General features: G+C 55.2%; 2 long non-coding RNA genes across 2 annotated transcripts; both read left to right on the top strand.

The window, feature by feature from the left end:
* The first annotated feature begins 2,027 nt into the window (after positions 1-2,027).
* LOC135976385 (uncharacterized) lies at positions 2,028-3,300 on the top strand. The gene is made up of 3 exons (XR_010593527.1): positions 2,028-2,183; positions 2,439-2,474; positions 3,185-3,300. It is a non-coding gene; the product is annotated as an uncharacterized LOC135976385 (long non-coding RNA).
* Positions 3,301-7,019: 3,719 nt separating this feature from the next.
* LOC122173399 (uncharacterized) lies at positions 7,020-9,902 on the top strand. The gene is made up of 5 exons (XR_006173874.2): positions 7,020-7,611; positions 8,111-8,138; positions 8,422-8,465; positions 8,971-9,008; positions 9,300-9,902. It is a non-coding gene; the product is annotated as an uncharacterized LOC122173399 (long non-coding RNA).
* The last annotated feature ends 3,162 nt before the right edge of the window (positions 9,903-13,064 follow it).

The raw sequence follows: 13,064 nt of genomic DNA, 5'->3' as shown, positions 1-13,064 counted from the left end.
TAAGAAGCCCATTGGGACCATCCGGAGGGTTATATGACATAACCGGAATATGTTTTATGCTAAAGATGCCATCTAACATGTCTCTGTTAAAGTTATGATCTACTGAATACATTCCTCCTCTTTGTATGCACCTATCATTTTTGTACTTGAAGTTATGAATATTGTTTGATTTTAAGTAGGTTTTAGTAAGGCATTTGGTCAGCTTCTTTAGAGAGGAACGTGCAAGTTAAGGGCCCAATCAAGAAACACTTAAAGGACAATGGATCTTGGAACGATCCAATCCACATAGAAGTCTACCTGAGAACATTCAAGGTAGCATGTGAACAATGGCTGCTGCCTGTAAAAACTGAGTCATGCATGGACATGTGACTTGCCCAGGTGACTCCCAAACTCCATCTTGGAGCTGGACTTTGCATAGGAGAGAGGAGGGGGTCTCCACCCACAAGAGAAAGTCTATTTAAACCCATGGGAAACCCCTCCATTTTGTCTTCAGCTGGCTAAAGAGAGAGCCTCTCCACCCCAAAGGATACCTGAAAGAAACTGGAACTAAGGACAGTAACTACAGGGGTGTGAGTGATTGCTGGACCCAGACTAGAAGGAGACTAGTCTGTAAAAAGGAGTCCAGTGGCACCTTAAAGAATAACAGATTTATATGGGCATAAGATTTCGTGGGTAAAAAACCTCACTTTTTATGTAGAAGAGGCTTATTGGAAGATCTCTGAGGGTGAGATTTTATCAGTATTCAGCTTCTTACTGTATTAGGTTTAGACTTGCGTGTTGTGTTTTATTTTATTTTACTTGGTAATTCACTTTGTTCTGTCTGTTATTACTTGAAACGATTTAATTCCTACTTTGTGTATTTAATAAAATCACTTTTTACTTATTAATTAACCTAGAGTATGTATTAATACCTGGGGGGGGGGAGGGCAAACAGCTGTGCATCTCTCTCTATCAGTGTTATAGAGGGCGAACAATTAATGAGTTTACCCTGCATAAGCTTTATACAGAGTAAAACAGATTTATTTGGGGTTTGGATCCCATTGGGAGTTGGGCATCTAAGTGTTAAAGACAGGAACACTTCTGTGAGCTGCTTTCAGCTAACCTTGCAGCTTGTGGGACGTGGTTCAAACCTGGGTCTGTGTTTGCGGCCAGCAAGCGTGTCTGGCTCAAACTAGGCAGGGCTCTGGAGTCCGAACCTGACAGGGAAAACAGGGGCAGACGTAGTCTTGGCACATCAATTGGCAACCTCAAGGGGGTTTCTGTGATCCAACCCATCACAAGTGTCTCCTCCAGCTCAGGGGCAGGGTCTCTGTGGGGGCATTAGAAGGTCCCTGGGTCTCTCCCGGCTGGTGACCCACTGGGGGCCCGGGATGGAATTTCTCTTTCCCTGATTTTCTTTTATTCCTTGTTTATTTAATTCACACACTGAGAAAAGCCCCTTAGAACCAGGCGTTACAGTGTAAACCCATCATCACCGCTCAGCTATGGCACAAGGGGCAGCAAACCCAGGTGTCCTCCATTGCGCTGCTCTTCACACGGTGCCACAGCTTGTGTCGCAGGTTGGCAGGTTTGCAGGCTGAGAGGGAAGGTTGCAGAGTCAAACCCTCCAGCACCAGGAAATGTCACAGTTAAGGTTTTCTGAACATCCTTAATTCTATTTCCTTGTGCACATGTATTATGACGCCAGCCTTTAATTGCATGATCAGGTATTAATTTGACCTACATGAGTCATCAGCTGCTTGAACCCAGAATGAAAAGGGGATGGAATTGTCATGGAAATAGAGGTCAGTCGAAGATTGAAGACCAGACTCTGGTCTCCTGGTTCACAGCCCAGCCCAGTGCACCTTTCACAAGGCTGCAGGGTGACCTCTCCCCACCCCCCACAGAGACATAGACAAGCTGGGAGCTGCATGACACTTGGCCAGGCTGACAGTCTCTGGGTTTCTTGGGTTTTGCAAAGCCCTCTGCTTCCTTTGACCACAGTAGATTTCACCTGCAGATTAGAGACCATGTGTGATGGACGCAGGAAGAGACGAGACATTATCGACTTCCTGTAGCTGGAGCCACCAGCTGAGTTCCTCATTTGAGGCTTGGTGGAGCTGGGCACCGGGGTGTTGGAGGAAGCACTGAGGGACCCCTCACTGCTCTCATTATGGTGTCTGCTCTCATGATCCTCTACCTTGGTGAGTATCGGAGACAACCAGGCCGTGGGCCCATGGGGGGAGAACTGAGACCAGGGCCTCTGTCTGTGATGGGGGTCTGAGACCAGGGTGTGCGTCCATGGGGCTGGTGAATGTGAGACCATGGTGTGTGCCCATGGGGATGGGGGGGGATCTGAGACCAGGGCGTGTGCCCATGTGGGGGGGGGGTATTTGAGACCAGGGTGTAGGATCCAGTCACTCTGGGATCTGATCCCTAACAACACGTCTCCTCTCCAGGCTGCTGGTTGGCCGGGCAGAGCGGGGTGTCAGAAGGTGAGTATCTGTGGGGCAGGGGAAACTTTAGTGTTCAGGACAGGGAGGGGGGAAGGGGGAAAGGAAAATAGGAGTTGAGCCCTGAACCTTCACCCCAAAATCAGTTCAACCTCCTTGTTTTGATCCCAGGGAGCTCTGATACCTGGCCCTGCTCCCAGTGCCGTCGGGGGGTGACTCTTGGTTGAGGGCAGGGGTGTAGGATGATCAGACCTCACATTTTTAAAGGGACAGTCCTGTATTTAACCCTCCTGCAGGTTTCCTGACTTTTTCTTAAAAACAGGCAAATTGTCCCATATTTTCTGTCTCCCCCCTTCCCCCCGAATCAGTACTGGCCAGATCCCTGATCTCCAGCCGCCTGCCCACCAACGGTGAGTGGTGGGATTCCATGGCCGATGACAGAGGTGGAGGTGCAAGGCCGGTGGCAGGGCAAAGATGCAGCATGCGGGGCCAGCTGCTCCCCTGCTAGTCCATCAGCGCAGCGCCCGTGGTGTGCTGGGTGAGGGTCTCGCCAGTCCGATCCTCCCCATTCTGGGATCCCGAGGGCGCTGAGCCGGCCCAAATCCCCGGGTCCCGTCCTGTCCTCAGAGGAAGACCCACCATTGACGACTGAGGGATGGGGGGGTCCCTGTATAACTAACCACAGACACCAGGGCTCCAGCTTTCACACCCCTGCACCCCACCCCTGACAGACACTGGTTCTATTCCCACAGGAGGAACCAACCTGACTCAGCTGGGAACGGCGCTGGCTCCCACCCGCCCAGGCACCGTGGGGCCAGGTACTCAGGCTGGTGGGGGAATCACCATCAAATCATCTCTGGAACCAGGTTTGTGCAGCCTAAAGAGATGCCCCCGGGGGGAGCCACGAAGGGCTGACTGGGTGGGATGGGGGCAGATCCTCACAGCGAATGCCCCATCTGAACCCCCCCGGACTCATTTCATATGTGGGGGGTGTCACTGGGCAGATGCCAGTTCGGCTTTGTGGGGGCAGGGCCTGGGAGAGCTTCCCCCCAACGCACAGCTCCACCCTGTGGGCCCCACAAACTGGGTTTCTGTGCTACCCACCAGCACCACAAAGCCACTTGTGTGGGGCACAGCTCGGTGCGTATCCCCCTGGGAGAACAGGGCCGGGACGGAGAGCCGGGGATAATGATCCCATGTATCCCGTCTGTCTGCCTGAGTCCGCAGACAGCCCGGGGGAACGGCTCAGAAGCAGGGGTGCTGCCCAGAGGGGTGTCAACTCTGGAACCTACCAACCAAGATAGACACCGTGTTAACTCTGTAACCTACCAATTCCATGTGACACAGTTAACTCTGAATATTAATGATGGCCATTGCTACACCACATGGGGCCTGACAAGAGGTCTCTCTATCCCAAGATCTCGCCAAGCCAGGAATTTCTCCCCATTGACCACCATCTTCCGCTCTCACTGGAGATTTGACAGGCCTGAGCCCAGGATAGTACACGCAGACATATATGCTGGGGCCGGGAGTGGGAGCCAGTCTGCCACCCCACCCATCTGGCTAAACAGCTGTATGGCCTTGGGACCCAGCAAGGGGGCTAGACGCTGGAGACGTTCTGCAGGGTCAGCTGGGCTCCAATTGCCAGCCTTCCCAAAGGCCGCAAGACAGGCACCTCTATCTCCCCCCTCCTTAACCTGGGGCAGCAATTTAGTGTTGAGGTTCCCTGTGGAATTGGCACCCCAGGGTCCATCCCCGCTCACCCCTGGACGGGTCCCTCTGCCTCTCAGCTCCGCCATCGCCAGCTCATCTCCTGCTGTTCTGCTTCCTGCCTTCCCTGTCTGTCCTGGTCCCCTGCCTCCTTCAATCTCCGCTCCAATTCCATACGTCTCAGATCCCCCCACAGGGAGCCAGGTGGAAACCCTGTCCTGGTCAGGGACATGGGTCTAGGGGACGCCCGGCTGGTCCCAGCCTCTATCACGGCCTCAGCTGGGCCAGGAACGGGTGCGGGCCCTGGGGCTGCCTGGCTGGTCCCAGCCTCTCTCGCAGCCCCCAGCTGTGTCAGCAACCGGCTCCTTAGAGCGATCGTCCTCTTCCAACTCAGCAATCAGCTGTGCCTTGGTGAGCTTTCCAACGCGCAGCCGTCTCTCTGCACAGCTCTGCAATGTCCTTCTTCCAGAGATGGTTACTGTTGTACTTAAAGTACTGCACAGGATCTTTTCAGGGGGAATAAGGCAAAACACCACATTTATTAGTAATACATGTATTCACTAACACTGTATTATATGCATATAATATATTACACTTACACTTACACACACACACACACACAAATCCATTCCGTCTTGTTGTTACCAATTAGTTGCTCCCCTTAACTTCACTGGCCAGGTGAGTTAGATGGGGGAGGGGGTGGAGCCGGGCTTCTGCCGATCCGGATCGATGCTCCCATGTTGACAAGACGAGACCCGGGGTCCTCTGCAAGACACCTCACTTTTATAGCAGCTTTCCTCTTATGCAAATCTATACCAGATTCAAACTCTGTGTCTGTGTCCATTGGTCCTTTGTGCTGCTTTCTTTTGAGTGTTGTCCCAATGCTGCAAAGAGGGTGTTTCCAAAAGAAGGTGCTTGCTTCTAACCCCCGAGGCTGTCAGTATGTCTGCTTGTCTTTAATGAGCCCACTTGACACGTTTTATTGTCCTTGGGTCTGGCTCCCAGCCCCTCTCCAACAATTGAGGCTGTCTGCCTTCCATGCCTTGCTCATCCACACCTCATTCATTCAACAGGGCAATTGATTAAGAGTGGGGGGGGGGAAGAGCTCTTGTTCTACTGCTACCCTGTTTCCCCGAAAATAAGACAGTGTCTTATATTAATTTTTGCTCCCAAAGATGCGCTAGGTCTTATTTTCAGGGGATGTCTTATTTTTCAGAAATGAAAAATGCCTTATTATCGGTGGATGCCTTATTATCGGGGAGGTCTTATTATCGGGGGGATGCCTTATATTACAACGAGAGGCAAAACTGTAAGTAGGCCTTATTTTCGGAGGATGTCTTATTTTCGGGGAAACAGGGTAGCAAAAAGAAATGTTTCTTCTATCTTATTCTATCCATAGGGGCTATAATATTATACCAAGGGCAATGCAAAGTTTCTAAATGAGGCCTTGATACAAAGTTCCATGAAAACAGAGGTCACACGTGGGTAGACCCACCACAAGGTTATATGAAGAGGCACAATGTAAAGTCATATGAAAATTATCAGAGATTGATCTACAGTTACAGGCCATCTCCGCGCTGTTCCCAAGTGGTCACGGACTCACAGGCCTGTGCTCTCTCAGCTCCCCATGATCCCTGGGAGGAACCACTTCAGTGCGACAGCCCTTCTCGGGGATCACAATCTCTCTCAGAGGTTAAGCCATAGGCTCCTCTGCCTCCAGGAACAGAACATCTCTGAGCCTTCAACACGCCTGTCTCTCACTAATCCGCCTTCCTTCTACTGCTCCCCACTCCCTTACTGCGGGATGCTCCGTCCAGGGGCTGCAGTGGATCACACCCCTGCCACCAGTAGTCACAGGGCTGATGCTCTGGAACTGCTCTGTTTGCAGCCAGCCAAGACTGTAGGGTGGTGCAACTCCCCTAAGGGCACGCTGTCCAGGGCAAAAAGCATCCTGGGCTACAGCCTTCCTGGTCTGACCTTGGAGCATTCAGCATCCCTGGTCACACCGTGCACTTCCCCTTGGCGGGTCCACCTGGACGGGACCAGAGGGCCCTGCACCCCCACTCCGCAGCCAGCAATGACTCTCAGCCAGCGTTGTAAAACAGGTGGTTTATTAGTCGACAGGAACACAGCGTAGAACAGAGCTTGTAAGCACAGAAATCAGTGACTTTCAGCAGAGGCCATTTTGGGGACCAGACCCAGGGCCAGACCCTGAGGGAGCTACAGCTGCAGTTACCAGCCCCAATCAGAGCCCTTCATCTCCTCGCAGCCCAGTGACCCCGTGCAGCTGGTGGTAGCAGGTGAGGGGCCCGGCTCGGTGTCCCCACTCCCAGCCCCACACCCAGCCGAACCCTTGGCCAATGGAACGCTCAGAACCAGGCACTTCCCAGAGCCCTGGGCCCAGCAGAGGGGATGCTCGGCTGGGGAGAGGGGACGGAGTCACTGGGGGGGTCCTCACCTGTGCGGGAGCATCAGCCGCTGCATCAGCCGAGGGAGGGGGGATCCCTGCCCCTAAGTTCCCGCTAAGCTGCCATGGCCAGGGAGACGCACCTCTCCCCCAGCCCCAGGCTGCTGCAGCCAGAAAGGGCTGGGGGGAGTCCTCTCTCCCCACTGCAGCCCTGGGGCAGCCTGTACCCCAAACCCCTGCCCGGGGCAACCGACCCGACCTTGCCTGGAGCAGTGCCAACTCCCAACCGCCTGGTCAGTGTGGGGCCAGGTACGGGGGAGAATCTCTTGAGTCACAGATTATGGGGCAGCTTCTCCCAGTGGTTGTCCAGGAGGAGGGATGGAGGCTGTTCTCAGCGACAGTGACCCCCCTCGCCAATGGACACGAACCTTCTCAGACACAAACCGGATGTTAACAGGGCAGCCGGGGGCTTCCTCTGGGGGAGCTGGGACCATCAGTGGCCCTGGCGGGGGGCTGTTCTGGAGCTCCCTGAGAAGCAGCCAGGAGCAGCCAGCATGGGAGGCGGGATGCCGGGCTAGATGGGCCCGTTGGCTTCAGCTGGTGTGGCCAGGCCTGGCTGGTGCCATGGTACTGTGAGGGGTGGCAGTGGGTGGGGGAGGGTAAATGATTACTCAGACAGCACCCCCTTGTGCCACGCTGGGGCGTTGGGGCCAGGCCTGACTGCCAGGGGAGAGCGCCCCCTACTGGGACCCCTGCAGCCCAGCGCCCCCTAGCATCTAAATCACCCAAATCTTGCTGGCTCTAACCCCACTTGATTCCCCTGGGCCCCCCAACATCCTCCCCACAGAATTTTCTGCTGCCTCTGCCCTGCAGTGTCCCAGATCCTTGGGCGCCGCCTGAGGTGGGAGGGGCTGGGGAGGGAACAGACCTGCCGCTCCCGGCACTCACGGCTCTGCTGTTTCCCAGTTGCCTTCATCACCGTGGTGATCACAGCAGCCATCGTCCTCCTCTTCCTCCTCCTCCTCTTCATTGCCTTCATCTGCTTCAGAAAAAAACGAGCCAGTAAGTGCCCCACCCAGCGAGGGAAGGGTTAAACCTGCTGCTAAGCAGGGCGGGATGGGGTCACGGCTTGGATGGGGGACTGTGCGGGTAAGGAGCAGGGGGACTCAGCAGAGGGCGCTGTTGCATGTGTAATCCCTGTACACACAGCTGTCCCACCCCAGAGGTGGCCGTATCTCAGCACTGAGTGAGGTGTCCCTGGGTGCCAGGGGAACCACCTGTCTGTGGATCAAATTCGTTATAATGAGTCACTAACGAGGGAAGATTGGGGACAGGAAAAACCCCCGGAGTTAATCTGCCCCATCCCCCGGTGCATGCTGTGGTGTTGTGCTGCCCCCTGCTGGTCTGACCCACCCCAGCAGGGATCCAAGCTCAGCACCAGCAGTAGAGGGGACCCCCCAATACCCCCATCCCTGCTGCCCTGTGGGGGTGAGTGGCCGGGCGCTGGGACCGGGGGATCCCGATCGGCTCATGGAGGATTCTGGTTTGTGTCCCTCTGCAGGAAAAGGAACCGCACCCAGACCGAGCAGGTAGGAACCTGGCTCCTCCCCCTCCCGATGGACCTGCCGGGGTCACAGGGCTCCTGGGTTCTGTCCCCGGTTTGGGGAGGGGAGTGGGGTCTAGTCATTATAGCAGGGTGACTGGGAGCCAGGACTCCTGGGTTCTCTCCCTGGTCTGGGAGGGAAGTGGGGCCTGGGGGGGGGGTTAGGGAACAGAGTTCAGAATGGGGGGCTCTCTGGGTGTGTTGTGGAATTTCCCTGCGGGTGGGGGGCTATGTGATTTACAAAGGGATTTTCTCTCTTTTATTGCCAGCCGTTTGAGGGTGTTGAAGTCTCCAGCTCAGGAAGACCCCGTCTGTGAGTAACACACCCAAGGGTGGGACAGGACACCTGTGGAAGGGAGGGGCATTTGGGGGCTCCCCTCCCCCTCTATTTCAGGGTCTCCCTCTGTGGGCCACCCATGCTCCCATCCCAGGCCTGGCACTTTTGTGTCCCCCCCTTCACTTCTCCATCAGACCTTCCCAGCCAGTTACCTGCAGAGAATGCCCATCCACTCCCGGCTCCCAGCCCCCTGCTCTAACCACTAGACCCCACATCCCTCCCAGACCAGGGAGAGAACCCTGGAGTCCTGGCTCTGAGCCCCCCTGCCCCGCCGTAACCCCCTAGACTCTGCCGCCGTCTCTGTGCCTCAGTTTTCCTCTCTGTAACACGAGGCTAATGACCCTGGCCTGTGCTGTGGGGCGGAGGGGGTGGCTGTGCCAGGCTCTGAGCCCCCTGGCTAGATGAAGGGGTCAGAGCTGGGTGTGGGGTTCTGCTCTGGGCTGGCCGGGGGTGCAGCTCAGCGGGTGTCTCTGTTCCGCAGATGCCTCCATCGATGAAGGGAAAGAGATGCAGACCCTGGTAAGTGTCCCCTGTTCCCCCATGGGGCCTGACCCCAACCTTGACCCTCATGAGCCCAGCAGCCCGCTCATAGCCCCCCCTCGCCTTTCTTGGCACACTCAGTGGTTTGGGGTGGGGATGAGGCCGCTGGGATGGGGGTGGGCTTATGGAATTGCCTGCTGGGATTGCAGGGTGTGTGTGTGTGTGTTTCCCTGTCGCTCCCTGCTGAGGGGATGGGCCCTGCTCTGTGTGTGTGCACACACACACACACACACACACCCCTACCTACCTCTCTCTCCCCTCCCACCCCAGGAGCCGGACCCCGACACCTACGCGGAGCTGGACCTCCAGACGCTGCAGCCCAGTGTATACGGCGTGATCAACATGAGCCGGGGAACCCCGTAATGAGACCCCCCGCAGCCATGGGGCATCAGCCCCCAGGGGGCAACAGACTCACCCCCCTACAGCACCAGCCCCAGAGAACTCTGCTTCTAGGGAAGATTTAGGGAGGATGCTGCCACCCCCACTGCAGCCCCGTCCCATCGAGCTGCGTCCCCCTGCCCCACCCAGACCCAAATGCGGGGGGTCAGGGGGCTCAGCACCGGGAGCGGGAGGGGACGCATCAAGGCAGCTTTGATGTTATTTTGCATCCTGTTAACCTCCAGATTTGTAATAAACACAGATCATTAAACCAGCCCCTCTGGGCAGCCCCCAGCCCTGGTGCCAGGAGAGTGTGTCACACCTGGGGGAGATGGGTCACTGCCGGGGAATCAGATTTATGCTGTTTCACTGGCAGAAGCAGAAACAGCAAGCGAGCGCTGGCTGTCACAGACTCACAGATCGTGCCCACTCTTGGCCCCATATGGTCCCTTGTGGGGAATACCCTTCAGCGTGACAGCCCTTCTCGGGGGTCCACTCTCTCTCGGGGTTAGGCCCCTCCACTTCCTGGAACCGCACCTCTCTGAAGCTTAGCATGTCTGTCTCTTCCCGTGGGCCCCCTCAGGGAGTCCACTCGCTCTGGACCCCCAGGGCCAGGGCCGCCCGGGGGGGCACGTGGGGCAATTTGCCCCAGGCCCTACAGGGGCCCCCACGAGAATATAGTATTCTATAGTATTGCAACTTTTTTTATGGAAGGGGCCCCAAAAGTGCTTTGCCCCAGGCCCCCTGAATCCTCTGGGCAGCCCTGCCCGGGGCCTCCAATCCCAGAGGGAATAATGCAACCCTGATCTCTAGCCCGGAGTGACTGTCTAGGAAGGAGTACGGCAGAAAGGGATCTAGGGGTTATAGTGGACCACAAGCTAAATATGAGTCAACAGTGTGATGCTGTTGCAAAAAAAGCAAACATGATTCTGGGATGTATTAACAGGTGTGTTGTGAGCAAGACACGAGAAGTCATTCTTCCGCTCTACTCTGCTCTGGTTAGGCCTCAGCTGGAGTATTGTGTCCAGTTCTGGGCACCGGATTTCAAGAAAGATGTGGAGAAATTGGAGAGGGTCGAGAGAAGAGCAACAAGAATGATGAAAGGTCTAGAGAACATGACATATGAAGGAAGGCTGAAAGAATCGGGTTTGTTTAGTTTGGAAAAGAGAAGACTGAGAGGGGACATGATAGCAGGTTTCAGGTATCTAAAAGGGTGTCATAAGGAGGAGGGAGAAAACTTGTTCAGCTTAGCCTCTAAGGATAGAACAAGAAGCAATGGGCTTAAACTGCAGCAAGGGAGGTTTAGGTTGGACATTAGGAAAAAGTTCCTAACTGTCAGGTTGGTTAAACACTAGAATAAATTGCCTAGGGAGGTTGTGGAATCTCCGTCTCTGGAGATATTTAAGAGTAGGTTAGATAAATGTCTATCAGGGATGGTCTAGACAGGATTTGGTCCTGCCGTGAGGGCAGGGGACTGAACTTGATGACCTCTCGAGGTCCCTTCCAGTCCTAGAATCTATGAATCTATTGCCCCACCACAGTTAGGGAACCCCATTGCAGCAAAGCCATCCACTATGGCCTGCACATTTCCCAGAGTCACTACCCTTGATATCAGCAGCTCTTTGATTGCTCTGGCTACTTGAATCACAGCAGCCCCCACAGTAGATTTGCCCACTCCAAATTGATTCCCGACTGACCAGTAGCTGTCCGCCATTGGAAGCTTCCACCGGGCTATTGCCACTCGCTTCTAAACTGTGAGGGCTGCTCTCATCCTGGTATTCTGGTGCTTCAGGGCAGGGGAAAGCAAGTCACAAAGTTCCATGAAAGTGCCCTTACGCATGCGAAAGTTTTGCAGCCACTGGGAATCATCCCAGACCTGCAACACTATGCAGTCCCACCCGTCTGTGCTTGTTTCCTGGGCTCAAAATCGGCGTTCCACGGCATGAACCTGCCCCTTTAACACCATGATGTGAACATTGCTGGGGCCTGTACTTTGTGAGAAGTCTATGTCCATGTCTTTGTCCTCATCACTCTCGTCCCCGCGCTGCCGTTGCCTCCGTGCCTGGTTTTGATTTGGCAGGTTCTGGTTCTGCATATACTGCAGGATAATGCGCGTGGTGTTTACACTGCTCATAATTGTCGCGGTGATCTGAGCGGGCTCCATGATCCCAGTGCTATGGCGTCTGCGCTGAAAAAAGGCGCAAAACGATTGTCTGCCATTGATCTGATGGAGGGAGGGGCGACTGATCACATGGCTTACAGGGAATTAAAGTCCACAAAGTGGGTGGCCTTGCATCAAGGAGAAACACAAACAACTGTCACACAGAATGGCCCCCTCAAGGATTGAACTCAAAACCCTGGGTTTAGCAGGCTGTTGATTTCATGGAGGGAGGGAGGAGCAAATGAATACAAATGAATACAAAACAAATTGCGTCTATTTCTTGTTTTGATCCACTCCATCTATCTTGTACATCTTCGGCTGGCAGCAGACGGTGCAGTATGACCGCTAGCCATCATCATCTCTTGGGTGCTCACCAGAAGACGGTGCAGTCCGACTGCCGGCAGGACTGCGTCTCCAGGAGACAAAACTTAAAAAGGGAATAACCTGGCTCAGTCCCTCCCATGTCTGCCCAGGCGCCCCTGACTGACCTCACTGAGGTCGGCTAAAAGAGCACCCAGGAGTACGACGACAATGTTACCAGTCGTAATGCGCTGTCTGTGACGAAGTGGGGTTATTTTTTATTTTTTTCATGGTTTTCCAGTGGGTTGCATGCAGAGGGGGTGGGACTCAGTGCCCCTGGGTGTTACTGCTTTAACGAGGGGAGGGGAGAGGAAGTTTGTTGTTACACAAGACCAGTGAGGGAACTTGGGACCCCAGCCAATGGCCTGGAGGACGGATACCCCAGCGACTGGTGACCTGACGACCTGAGGACCCAGCTCAGGAGTCACAGCCAGTTCTGGCCAGTGGGAGGACAATGGGCTGTGAAGAGAGGACCCCAGTGACCTAACCAGCCGGTTCCAGACAGAGGGGGCCAGAGGACAGAAGCGAGGAGAGAAGGTCCGGGCGACCAGTTTACGACTCTGTTTACCTGAAAGAAGACAATAGACAGAGGCGGGACCTGGGGCCGGTGATATCAGATGCCCAGCTGGGAAGCAGGAGGGCTCTGGGCTGGAGAGAGGGGGCAGGCCAAACCCACCTGGATGCAGAGAGACTGGGATGTGCTGTGCTGAGGGAGGCCAGGCCTGAGGCCCTGAGAGTTTCCTGTGCTGTGTTCAGATGCTCAATACACCCTCCTGTTTTACGCTGGCTGAGAGTCGCTCTGGTCTAGAGAACAGGGTTGCATCGTCCCCTTCGGGGGGTGGAGGCCCCGGGGGGCCAGAGCGAGTGAACTCCCTGAGGGGGTCTATAGCAGAGACAGGCGTGCTAAGGCTCAGAGAGGTGCCATCCCAGGAGGTGGAGGGGCTTAACCCCTGAGAGAGAGTGGACCCCCAAGAAGGGCTGTCGCACTGAAAGGGGCACCCCCATGGACCGCACCGGGCCATGAGTGGGCACGATCTGTGAGTCCATGACAACGTGGTAGCAGAGGATGGTTGGCGGATGCACCCTATAGATGGTTGGCTGCGGGCGCAGGCGCTTTGCAGTGAGTGGCTGCCAGC

Source organism: Chrysemys picta, chromosome 17 (genome assembly GCF_011386835.1).
Source record: "Chrysemys picta bellii isolate R12L10 chromosome 17, ASM1138683v2, whole genome shotgun sequence".
Lineage (NCBI taxonomy): Eukaryota > Metazoa > Chordata > Testudines > Emydidae > Chrysemys > Chrysemys picta.
Note: the sequence above shows the minus strand (reverse complement) of the source record. Positions and strands in the feature narration are given on the sequence as shown.